The following is a 13,312-nucleotide window of genomic DNA, read 5'->3' on the forward strand; positions in this document are numbered from 1 at the left end:
TAAGTGAACAAATATGAAGTCCATTTAAACTGTGGTACCTTAAATCCGACAAGTTGCCCCGATAAGCCAGTAACCCCGCTTTGGTCTCTGTTTTACTGCATTTAACAGGCTGGTAGAAGGTAGGAAGTGTGGAAGAGAGAGAGACATGATAGAAATCGCCTGTGAAAAAGATGAAGGCACCAGGGTATTTTGTTTGCAAACAAAATGTGGATGACGTCGCATGCCGCTTCTACATTCCCGAAGGGAATGGTAATGGCGATAAAACTTGTAAATTCCCCTGGCAGATAATATAGGAGCAGTCTGATGGCAATAAGCTCGACGTTCAGGCATTCCCACTTCCGCAGAAGCTAAGAAAAAGGAAAACAGGCATCTGAAGACAGCCTTCGGGACATGTGGATATGTGGTGTTTCGAAAAAAGGACAACAGAACAGTCAGAGTCGCAGGACCAATGAAAGGGCTTGGTTATCACATACCTGTCTGGTGTGTCAGAAAAGCTAAAAAGGATTTTAGGGGAAACATCACATATCCATCCATTTAAAACCCTCCAACACGCTGAGGCAGAAACTTGTCCACCCCAAAGATCGGATACCAAAACAGAAGTAAAGCAACGCAGTGTATGCCATTCAATGCAGCGAAGTATGCCCTGAACTTTGCATTGGAGAGACCAAACGACTGTCACATAGGAGGATGGCCCAGCACAGAAGGAGCAACACCTCAGGGCTGTAGTCAGCTGTGTGCCTCCATTTGAAAGATAAAGGACATTCTTTTGAGGACATGAACGTCCAGATACTGGATAGAGAAGACAAGTGGTTCGAGAGAGGGGTGAAGGAAGCCTTGCATGTGCAAATCCACAACCTCTCACTCAACAGAGGTGAAGGCCTTAAGCATAACCTGTCTCCAATTTATCTTGTGGCCCTCTCATCCTTACCCAAAAGAAAAATCATTCCCAGGAAAAGGAAAGACCTAATTCACACCTCCACCAGGTGGAGCACCCTTAACAACCCACTCTATGTGGGTAGGAGGGACTGCTAAGGTGTGACGGTTTTATCTACCCACAACCCCCCCCCCCCCCCCCCCGCTTTGTTTCACTCAACGAGCCTACTTAGAGCAGGTGTGAAGTGAAACTACCCAGGAGGATAAATATACGGACACTTACAACCTCCCTCAGACTGAAGAAGCTGCTTAGATGAGCAGTGAAACGTTTCTACCTGTCAGAGAGAAGTCCAGTTGCCATGACTCAACCACCAGACAGTTTCACCTGGATGACTGAGAATCTTCACAGACATGTCCAAACTCTGAAAATTAGCAGGAGACTGTCTACTGGCAATGTGGTAAACTGACCGGTAGCACGTCCTGCTTTACCCAGTAGTATTATGTAAAAGGTCAGTGTTACATTTAACTCAGCATTAGCTTGCGCCCTGTGGTCCCCTACCTGTGTGAAGTGTGACACACTGACCACCCCTGTCCTTCTCATTTGGTCTGTTAATGCATTTTGGAGAAATATGTTAGCTGTGCATGTTGTCATGTTGTAGAAAGTGAGCGGAGACAGAAAACAGTCAAGTATTTAAAATGGGCCAAAGGTCATACAGACGACAGAACACATTTCAGTGCACTTTCTTCAGTTTGTCTGTGTTAATCATTTCCCACTTGCTTTGTGAGGTTCATTAAACAGACATTATTTCCGTGATGCCCTAAACTGCTTAGGCATTACAGGTATAAAGCCCATACGGCCCTGGGCTGCAGCTGTGTGACCATGCATAACCCAAAGGGCATGTTTGGCAGCAGTGTGTGGGGTGTTGTGTGGCTCAGTGGGCTAAGCCTCTCTGTCTGTCATCAGAGTCACTGGTTAGAGTCTCAGCCTTGACAGAATCGTAGCAGGTCCAGGGGCCATGGAACAAAGTCCATGAACAGGGCTGCTGTTTGCTGTCTGACTCTATGCTTGCCCTCACTTGTCTATGTGTTTCATGGAGAGTGAGATAGGGCAGACAAAAAGAGAATTTTGCCATAGGGAAATTCAGTATTTATACATGTAAATGTGCTGAAATAAGCACAGAGCTCAGTTCCCCATTGACTGAAGCTGGTGAGGATGGTGCTGAAGGACAGCTCTCATTATTTACTCAGGGCTCACACTGCTGTCTGCTCTGTGTTTACAGCCACAGAGGCACCAGGACAGCAGCAGCAGACCCTCTAAACATCAGCACACCTGACACACAAACTACTTCCTGTTTCAGTCTTGGAAGAATGGAACAACATACTCCATCAGTGTCCTGAGACCCCTGTGTTCATCCATCCACCCATCTTCCATACCACTAATTTCACAGCGAACCTGGAGCCAATCCCAGGCAGCATAGGGAACTAGGCAGGGGAACACCCTGGACAGGACGGCAATCAGTGTTTCCAATATTGCATATTTCTGATCTGACTTTATGATGTCGCTGCAGGTAAAAGTCTATCAAGTAACTTTTCTATCTGTATATTTAACTATAATTATCTAACCATGTGATTGAGCTAAGACACCACATGGGGGCCTCATTGCTGCATAGCTGTAAAGTCCTCAGGGAGAGAGAGAAACCAGCCAATAAGGAGGAAGAGGATGTTGCTGGTAAGACTGTCAGTTAGCTTGTGTGGGTGTGAGCATTAGCTGCTCTAACCCCACACATCCTGTCTCCTCTCAGTCTGAGAGGCATCAGCAGAGGAAACTTCATGCAGCATCTCCCTGAGCACAGGATGGACTTTCTGCTTCACAGGACGTTTCCTCTCTGAGGAGCTGCCCTCTGGGTATGAAGATGTGGAGGACAGTGAGGGAGACCCTCTCTCAGGTAGGGGGCTGAGGTCTGTGGATGTGGGGGTTAGTGCAGTGCTTACAGTAGAATTCTGGAGGAAGTTCATCATCTATTTATCATTGTTATAGTGCTAATGAAAGGTACTTTCTGAAAGTTGCTTGAATTACAAGTTTTTCCACTTGTAATTATCTTTTTCCACTTGTAATTATCCGGACCGGAAATGCTGTAAGTGACGTCAGACGCCGGAGACTTGGCGGAAAATCTGAATGAACAGCGAGCTGAGCGAGGACAGCGAGGGGAAGTTGGAATCACTCGAAGAATACATTGACTGGTACTTCGACACTACAGTCATGAAGAAGAACATCAATACATCTTCCCCGGGAAAAAGCGAGACGCCGTCATCCAAAAGAAGTCGCCCGGCAGACTCCCCCGGAGCAACTTCGCCGACTAGTAAAGACTTCGCCGACATATTGGAGTCAATCGACAAGCGATTGTCCAGCTTCGACGCGAGGTTGTCTCTGGTCGAGATTTTGCATCAGGAGTTCACATCCCTGAGGGAGTCTTTGGAATTCAGCCAGCAACAGGTGGAAACACTCGCTGCTGAAAACGCCTCACTACGGGGCTCGGTCAAGTCTCTAACTGAGAATGTGACCAATCTAAAAGAAGAAAATAAAAAAATAAAAGAGACTGTCATCGATCTCCAAGCCCGTAGTATGAGAGATAACCTGGTGTTTTCAGGCATCCCGGAATCTGCTGAAGAGGACGCAGAAATTACGGTTAAAACATTTATCAAGACCCACCTGAAGCTTCCAGAGGACACTGTGGAAAGCATCTGCTTTGACAGAGTCCATCGGCTGGGAGCTAAGAGGCCTGGTGCCCTGAGACCGCGTCCTATTGTGGCCAAATTCGGGAATTTCAAACAGAAGCAGCAGGTGAAGAGCCGCGGCAGGGAGCTGAAAGGAACGGACTTTGGCGTAAACGACCAGTTCCCCAAAGAGATTCTGGAGCGACGCAAAGTTCTGTTCCCAATCCGACGCAGCTCCATCCAGAAGGGCTCCCGAGCTGTCATCGCCGTGGATCGGCTCTACGTGGATGGACAGCTCTACCGCGACCCTAACATCACTCCCTGGTTATATTAACGCCACCCCAGATAAGAACCTGTTATATTTTTCTTCTTTTCCCAAATCCTCTTCTGTTTAATCTAGCTTATACATGTTAATTCCCTAATTTAATGTTATGTCATAACAAATACACTGCCGTCAGTCTCCGCAGCGCTTCAGTCCTAACAATGTTTTCGTTTCTATGTTTCTTACTTACACCCTTACTCGCGTGCCCCTTTGTATGTCTTTTTCACTTCTCCCTGCTTTCCCTGCACCGATCACCTGCTTTAAATTTCTACTCAATCACACACAACACCCTCGATTTTTACACATCTGCACGACATGATAATGTACATATGTACTTAGCTTCACCACAACCACTCCGACCTTATAGTGCACACAGACATATAGGATACACACGCACACAAGCGCTCACACGCTCGTTCGTATCTGACTCATTTGCTCGTGCAATATTAGCTACACACACATGTCTATGGGCACACTAAGGTTTGTCTCATGGAATGTGCATGGAGCTGGCTCCAGAGAGAAGAGGTTAAAAATATTTAGCCAGCTTAAAAAACTACAGGCAGACGTTGTTTTATTACAAGAGACTCATAGACCTGCCACAGCTACAGATGAACTTAAAACACCTGAGTTTCCTAATGTGTTCTCAGCCTGTTATAACTCTAGGCAAAGGGGAGTAGCAATTTTAATACATAAAAATGTTAATTTCACATTACTCAACACAATTATAGATCCAGAAGGTAGATTTATAATCATTAAATTGTCTATACTTAACAAGAAGTTATGTATTGTTAGTATATATGGTCCAAATGTTGATAACCCTTCATTCTTCCACGTTTTCTTTACCGCACTCTCTGAACACCTAGATAGCGCACTCGTTCTTGGGGGCGATCTCAATTTCGCACTAAATAAAGAAATGGACAGGCTCAGTGCAGCTGCTCAGCGCAATTGGGAATCCATAAATATAGTTAAGCAGTACATGAGTGACTATGGTCTTCGTGATGCATGGCGTTCTCTTCACCCCAACCGTAGGGAATATACTTTCTTCTCACACGTCCATCACTCTTACTCTCGTCTGGATTATTTCCTAATCAGTAGCTCACTGCTGAGTGACATTTCAGACACTGAGATACACCCTATAGCTGTCAGCGATCATGCTCCTGTATCGTTAACCCTAATAAATAAGAAAGCCATTCCACCAATTAGAAACTGGAGATTTAATACATCATTGCTTAAAGATGGAGATTTTATTAACTATTTCAAAAAAGAGTGGGCTTTATATTTAGACTATAATGACCTGCCTGGAACATCAGCATCTGTTCTCTGGGAAGCAGGCAAAGCTGTGATGAGAGGTAAAATAATCTCATTCTCATCACATAAAAAGAAAAGAGAAAACAAGTATATTCAGGAATTAGAAGAAAACATCAAATCCTTAGAAGAAGCTTATGTATCATCCCAGGAACAGGAAATGCTGAATAAAATATGTAAAGCAAAATTAGAATTAAATGAAATTATTCATAAAAAAACACAATTCTTAGCACAAAGACTTCGCTGGCAAAATTATGAATATGGTAATAAATCAGGTAGATTTTTAGCTAACCAGTTAAAAATAAATAAAGAAAAAACAACTATATGTGCTGTTAAAGACTCAACTGGGGATACAGTATATGACCCTGAAAGAATAAACAACACTTTCAGGGACTTTTACAAATCTTTATACTTACCACAGATAAACCCATCTAAAGACGAAATTGATCAGTTTCTTGATAGTATAACCCTTCCGAAATTATCAGATAATCAAACGATAGAACTGGATTCTCTGCTGACACCAGGTGAACTCCAGGAAGCTTTGAACAGTATGCCCAATAATAAGGCTCCAGGCCCAGATGGATTTCCAGTAGAATTCTATAAAGAATTCTGGACAATTCTGTCACCAACATTCTACAGAATGTTGCAGGAAACCAAGGAAAATGGTAGACTACCACCAAATATGAATTCTGCCAACATTAGTCTCTTGCTAAAACCAGGCAAAGACCCTATATTGCCTACCAGCTATCGTCCAATATCACTTATTAATGTTGACCTTAAAATAATCTGCAAAGCTCTCTCAAAAAGAATAGAGAAGATAACCCCTCACATAATTCATCCTGACCAAACTGGTTTCATAAAAGGGAGGCACTCATCAACAAACACACGTAGATTACTCAATCTGATAGACTATTCGTGCAATAAAAACCTTCAAATCATAATATTGTCTCTAGATGCAGAAAAAGCATTCGATAGAGTTAGTTGGAGTTTTTTATTTGCAACATTACACAAATTTGGTTTTGGAACCTCTTTCATAAACTGGTTAAAAATATTATATAGTTCCCCAACAGCATGTGTTAGGACGAATGACCAAACATCCTCTAGCTTCTGTCTCAAGAGGGGCACCAGGCAGGGATGCCCTCTCTCCCCCTCACTGTTTGCAATTTTTATTGAACCACTAGCAGCAGCAATTAGACAGGCTATAGTGATTAAAGGCATCAAATGCAAGAATGTGGAACATAAGGTCAGTCTTTATGCGGATGATGTGTTACTTTTTCTCCAGCATTCACAAACCACTCTCTCTGAGGTAATTACATTAATAAACTCTTTCTCAAGAGTCTCAGATTATTCAATAAACTGGTTAAAATCTACAGTTCTTCCAATTAACTGCTCCTTTCAGAACTCTTCCTCCACTCCACTGCAATCTGGGGATATTAAATATTTAGGTATTAATGTTTCACCTAGGCTGGCAGACTTAACTAAATTAAACCACATCCCACTTTTAAAGAAGGTAGAGGATGAGCTGGTTAGATGGAAGTCCCTGCCCATATCACTCATGGGACGGGTTGCATCAATAAAAATGATGGTGTTACCAAGAATTAATTATTTATTTGCAATGATTCCAAGTAAACCATCACCTGACTGGTTTAGATCTCTGGACTCCGCCATCTCTAAATTCCTTTGGAAAGATAAACCACCGCGTATTAGCCTAAAAACGCTGCAAAGGACCAAGGACAAAGGAGGACTAGATCTGCCTAACTTTCACCACTACTTCTTAGCCAACAGGCTTCAAAACATCTCAGGATGGCTAAAACATACCTTCTTAGATGAACCTTGGCTAGACGTAGAACAGGCTCTATGCAATAACATAGACATTTCGGATCTACCATTCATTAGCTCAAACATTAAACGACATGAATGCTTCAAAAGCATCAGTATCAGCTCTTCTCTGACAGCATGGTGGGAGTTTCTTAAAATGACTGAGTCTTCATTAATCCCATGCAAACGTACTCCCATCTGGAACAACCCTGACATACTACTAAACAATAATATCATAAATTTCCCGGATTGGAGTTGTAAAGGTATTAAATACTTGGAACATATATTTGAAGAAATAGACTTTATCCCCTTTGACTTATTAGTTAAAAGACATGGGATTAACAAGAATAGATTTTTAGAATATCAACAAGTTAAATCTATAGTAAAAAGGAAATTCAAGTCTACTCAAATCAAATTACAAATACCACCAAGGGTGGCAGAATTCCTTAATCTCAAAACCCCCAAATTACTGTCTAAAATATACAGGACACTTTCTAAAATGGATGATTCAATATCCCTTCCTATTGCAAAATGGGAGGCAGATTTATCAATCAGCTGGAACCACAATTTCTGGTCTAAGACATGCTTAAAAACCTTTGAACTGATTAGAAGTCCCAATTTACAATTAATACAATACAAAATCCTGCATAGAGTGCACTATACAGGGCATCGGATGTTCAGGATGGGTTTTACATCTTCTAACAACTGCTCACACTGTCAAGGGGATACACCTGACAATTACATCCATGCTCTTTGGTTCTGTCCACCTGTTCAGATGTTTTGGCGCAGGATTTGTGAGGACTTATCAAAGTGTCTGAAATGTATCATTCCAGCCTCTCCTTCAGTCTGCTTGTTGGGTGACTTAGATGGTGTCACTACCGAGATTAACACAACCCACATGGCTTTCACTGCTTTATGCATTGCTAAGAAGACTGTCCTCATGAACTGGAAAAATAAAAATAACCTTAATATCAACCAATATAGAGAGAGTTTGCTGGACCATATTAGTCTTGATACAGCTTCTGCCGCCACATTAGACCAATCTCTCTGGGCTCCTTTGATCAGCTCCATCACCTAGTGGCGGTGGGGGGTCGCAGGTTTGTCCCGCTTCGGTCTTTGTTGTTGGTGTGGGGGGGGGCCTATGGGCTTGGGGTGTCTGGGGGTTCCCTGGGGGGGGGGGGGGGGGGGTTTCTGGGGGGGTTCGGCGCTGGGACTGCGGTCCTGGCCTGGATGGGGCTTTGGTGGCTCTTGGGTGGCGTCTTTCTGGTGGCTGCATGCAGCGCTGCTGGGGTAGCCTGTGCCGGCGGACGTAGGGTACCAGCCTGGCGGCCGTGCTGCTCCTGGGTGGGTCCGGGGCGGGCTTGGGGTTCTGGGGGCGCTCTGCCTTCGGGCTGGGGTTCCGGCTGGGCTGGGGGGGCTTGGGTCCTGGTGGGTGGGTCGCCGGGGTGTGGGCTGGCGCGTGCACTGGGGCCCGGCCCCGGCGCGGGGACCTTCGGCGCATTGGAGGGGCTGGGGGCCTCTTTAGCTGGTGGGGAGGTTGTTACCATCTGCCCGCAGGTGGTCCCTGCCTTAGGGGTATCCACTCTGCGGGGGTGGGGGGGAATCCAATAGAGTAGGAGAATGGACCAAACCTGGGTGTCTGTTGTCTTATGTAGTCTGGGAGTTGACTGAATGGTGGGGTGGGTGTAGTTTTTCCCTCTGTGGTGGGGTCTGGTTGGCTGCCCCGGGCTCTGTGGTGCCCGGTGGTGCCGCTGCTCTGGGCCCCCGGACTGGATGGGCCTCGGCTCTCCCGCCCTGGGTGGATTTCGGGGAACGGGGGTGCTTATGGGGGTCAGCGGGGGGGCTGGCTCCAGAGGGGGGGTACTTTGCCCCCCCCGATCCTTTCCTCCCCATCCCTAAATGCTTCCCTCCTCCCGCTCCGTCACCCCAACACACATATAGGGCTTTGAGGTGCAGGTGCGTCGCTGGGATGCAGGGGATTCCTCCTCTGTCCCCCCGTGGCCACCTGTGTCTCAATCACACATCACAACTTAGACACTCTCATTACTTACTCTCTCATGACACATACATTTAGGGCCTTGGGGGTGGGCACAAGGAATGGCGTCCAGAGGTCGGTCTGTTCATTCAGCCTTACCTCTGGTGCCAGTGCCCACTTCTCAATTTTAAGTTGCATATAGACATTGAGGGTTCTGGGGAGGGGCCGAGCTGACACCAGCTGCTGATTGGCAGAGGGTGGTTAGCACCATGCCCTTCCCCTGTTTTAAAGCACTTTAGAACAACACGCACCAACACCACATATGAGCGGGCGGAGGGAAGCATGGGGTCTTTTCACACCCCCGTTCTCTGTTCACCATCTGGGGCCGGGGGCTGGGAGGAGCTGGCCGTCCGGTCGGGGTCTGGGCTGGTGGGCTTCTCGGCTGCTGTGGGGTCCGGGGTGGTCTTCTTGTCCCCATGCCAGAGGAAAAAAGGGATCCATCTCCGAGGTCTGGTGGCGGATTGCCCCTCTGGGGGCGGTGGTGCCTAGATCTCGGAGTATAGAGTATATATGGGGAGTGTGAGTGTGTGTACGGCGTTCATTTCTGTGTCTTCATGTTGGGCGAATGGGTGAATATTTGTTTATGTGTGCATGAGGGTGGGAACGTATGCTTGTGTATGTGTGTGCCTGTCTGTCTATACGTATGTGTCAGGTTGGGTCTTAGACTCCACCTGAAATAACATCTCAGGCTCTATTACCCCCCGCCACACTCCCTGCTGGTGGATGAGGCCCCCGGCCGCCGATGCGTTGGTGGTTCTCGATGTCTGGGGCTGGATGCTCTGGTGTGTGCTGGCTCACTCTCGGCGGTTGCCTGCCGGGGCCTGGCCCTTCCGGCTCTGTCGGGGCCCTGGCTGGGGGGTGGGGGGTCCCTTGGATCTCTGGGCCCGGGGTCCGGTCTGCCCTGGTGTGGCCGGCCGCCGGCGGGGCCTGCGTGCTCGTCGCCACGGCCCCCTGGGGCTCCTGTGATGTGGCTGCCGGATGGCCCCCCTCCGGAGCGCTCCTCTGCCCTTTTCTCGGTGGGGGCTGCAATTGTCCCTGCGTTGGTCCTCCTGGGGTTCCCGTGCCCTGGGGGGCCTCTGGATATCTGGGGCCCGGGTCTCCCCCGTGTCGACTTCATGTCCTGGGTGGGCGGGGCTGTGGCTCCCCACACACACTACTAGACAATTACTTGGAGAAACCTTAGGAACACCAGCGCGCTGACACACAGGTGTGCACACAGGTGCTCACGGACACGTGCTCACGGACACACACTGTCTTGATCGGCTGTTGTTTCTGGGCATGGGTTGTAAGGCTGGTTGTGTGTGCTGTTCAACAACATTTAACGTTTGATGGTCGTTGTGATTAGTACAGATGTTGTATGTTGTCTTTCTCTTTTCAACAGACATGGAAGCAGATTATCTGTTTTGTTTTTTTCTTGGTTTTTTTGTTTTTTTTTTGTTTTTCTTTCCATTCCTCTCTCTCCCTCTCTCTCTCTTCCCTCCTTCTCCTTTGTCCCCCCCCCCTCCCTCTCCTTCTTTTGAGGAAGTAAATAAAAATATAAAATAAAATAAAAAATAAATAAATAAATAATAATTTAAAAAAAAAAAAAAAAAAAAAAAAAAAAATAGATACAGTCCCCTGCAGAGGGGGGGTGGAGGAGGGAATATTAAAAAAAAAAAAAAAAAAAAAAAAGAATTATGTGTTTTATGTATGAAGGAGAGGAGATGTTAGAGCACTACAGTGATTCTATCCTTGCAGAGACGAATCCTGATGATCAATCATGTGGGTCTTTGTAACTTAGTCTAGTTTAATCCAGTGCTTCATTTCTTCCCAGTATATCTTTTAATCTCTTTTTTATTATATGTTTCATGTCAGTTCAGTGGTGGATCCATGGGTAACACTGTCACCTCCCACCTCCAGGGTTGTGGAGGTAAATCCTGCCCCAGTCCTCAAGGCTCTTACTGTGGCTACACCGATTCCCTCTGGGATTCCCTTTCCTCCTGCAGTCCAAAATGATGCAGTTAGGTAAACGATTGTCACTAAATTTCCCGCAATGTTTTGTTGTTTGTGTGTCCTGTGATGGAATGGTACCCTGTTCTGGCTGTTCCCCTGCCATGTGCCCTACACCACCTGTGATAGGCTCCAGTCTTGCCCTGACCCTGTACTGCATGATTGGTTGGAATATGGCTGGTTTTTATACTGTGATAAAAGACCAGGGGATGATGGGGATACTGTTGGGCAGAACCCAGGCGGTTTGTCTGCTAACGTACAACATTAATTTGACTAAAGCTTAATGTATTAAAACTGCTCTAAACTCTTAAAACTTTACTGTTTCAAGTTCAGGGTTGATGGTGAAAGGAGACACAGCAGAGGACCATGATGATGTTGAGGGTATAGAGTAGAGCCCACATGTTTTACCAGGTCAGTTTCTTTTTACACACAACTAATGGAGCAAAGTCTCTCTCACACCATATACTGCTCCTCTCAGAGGGTTTTATAAGGTGCTTATATTTTTATGTGCAATTTCTCAACCAAAGACATATGAATTACAAAATCATGCTTAATAATAAAATAACAAGCATATTTTTAGTCATGTAAATATAGTGACTCTCATTTCTATTCAGTGTCACTAATCTGTGTCCCCTACCCTGTCCCCTTAGGTGTGAGAGCCTTGGCCACACTGCCCCCTGGGGACGGCCCCCCTGAACCCGACCAGACTGACTATGATGATGTGGGGGAGGAGGGACTGACAGTCCTGCCTGAGGAAGCTCCTGTCCAAAGGTTCATGAAGATGTTCTTCAAATGAGCTTCATGAAAGCAGCATCTACCACAGTATCACTGCTATTCACATTTCATGGATTTTAAGGTATTAAGGTTAAGGTTTTTTCTTTCAATTTCTAAGATTTTCTCATATATAATTAAAATATAATTTCTGTGACAGCTTTGTCTGCCTGTAAAATACCATTTCAAAATTTTAACCAATTTCGCATTTTCTGCTTTTGTATTTTATAATGTTTTCTTTCCTTTATACGATTAATTATATTTTGATTATATTTTCCCTAAACTCCAATTCAATTACTTAATGCTGTGTGAGTTTTACTGTTTCCTTTTTACAATTTTGGACTTGCCTACAACAAACCACATAAATATGGACCCTCTTTGTGTTCCTGACATTTTTGTATCCCATAATCCAAAATAACATGTTGACTTTATGATAATAGGAAATTAGTATTTTCAAATTTTAAATTTGCAAATATTTTGTAATAAAGTACAATTGAATCTGGACTGTGTTATCGATTCCCACCCTCCAACCGGCATTTTTTCTGGATGCAGAGGACCTTGGCTTGTATTGCTAATGAAAATTTGGCCCTTGGGCGTAAAAGAGTTAGCGACCCTGGTAATACAGACTTATTCATATGACGTGCCATTTATATGTGAAATACTTAAATAATAAACAACTTAATTGCATTTTTCCCATCTGATGAATCCTTGATCAACACCTCATGAGTCAATGAGTCAATCACCCCATGTGTCAGCACTGCTGGCTGGGGGTGGTGGTGTGATGGTGTGGGGCACATTCATGGCACACATTGGGCTCCCTGATTAAAGTGCAGCATGGCTTGAATGTTATAGGATATCTGAACATCATCACCAGTCAGGTGCCTCCTTCATGGCATCATGGAAGTTAGGCACAAAACAGCGATAATACCCAGCCAGTCCTAGGAAGGCCAGTACCTGGATTTTGGTGACGGAAAAAGGGCTTCACAGCCTCAGACTTCTTTTTCTCAGACTGGAATAGGACCCTTCAGATCGAGATGCTCTGCCCAGCTTTCAGTATGGACGACAACCTTGTCTAGTTGTCTAGTAGTTGTTAAACTAGCCAACCTTGTTCAGTTGGTGAAGGTCATGGCAAAACTAAAGGGATCCATCCAGCTTGGGGACCATCACAATGGTCCAAGGGCTGTGCGATTCATTGATTACTCCCAATCACCCCATCTTCTCATTTCCTCCTCCACATCCTGTGAACTGGCCTCTGGCATTTAATACAGCTTCGGCTAGAGGACAACTCAGGTCCTGGATTAATAAACAAATGAGTCACAGGGACCTCCCCCAGTACCCTGGTTAAAGGAAACATCTTGCATTTCAACATTTGCATCTCCTGCATCTCACATCCTCCACCAGTGTGACATGCAATGAGCACAGGGGGCAAGGGTGCATAAGGAGCTCTGGCTATGTGTGTGTGTGGAGTTCACATGTTCTCCTCA

At 45.5% G+C, this 13,312-nt stretch overlaps 1 protein-coding gene across 1 annotated transcript in view; it reads left to right on the plus strand.

Moving 5' to 3' along the window:
- The window catches only part of LOC111838962 (antigen WC1.1-like), a 40,815-nt gene extending 28,300 nt beyond the window's left edge, over positions 1–12,515 (plus strand). Inside the window, exons 1-5 of the transcript XR_011989651.1 lie at positions 1,129–1,382; positions 2,154–2,819; positions 10,968–11,072; positions 11,386–11,468; positions 11,708–12,515. The gene's annotated coding sequence lies outside the window, so the exon portion shown is untranslated. Of the gene's footprint in view, positions 1,383–2,153; positions 2,820–10,967; positions 11,073–11,385; positions 11,469–11,707 lie in introns of the transcript that reaches the window.
- Positions 12,516–13,312: the final 797 nt, after the last annotated feature.

Source organism: Paramormyrops kingsleyae, chromosome 3 (assembly GCF_048594095.1).
Source record: "Paramormyrops kingsleyae isolate MSU_618 chromosome 3, PKINGS_0.4, whole genome shotgun sequence".
Classification (NCBI taxonomy): Eukaryota; Metazoa; Chordata; class Actinopteri; order Osteoglossiformes; family Mormyridae; genus Paramormyrops; species Paramormyrops kingsleyae.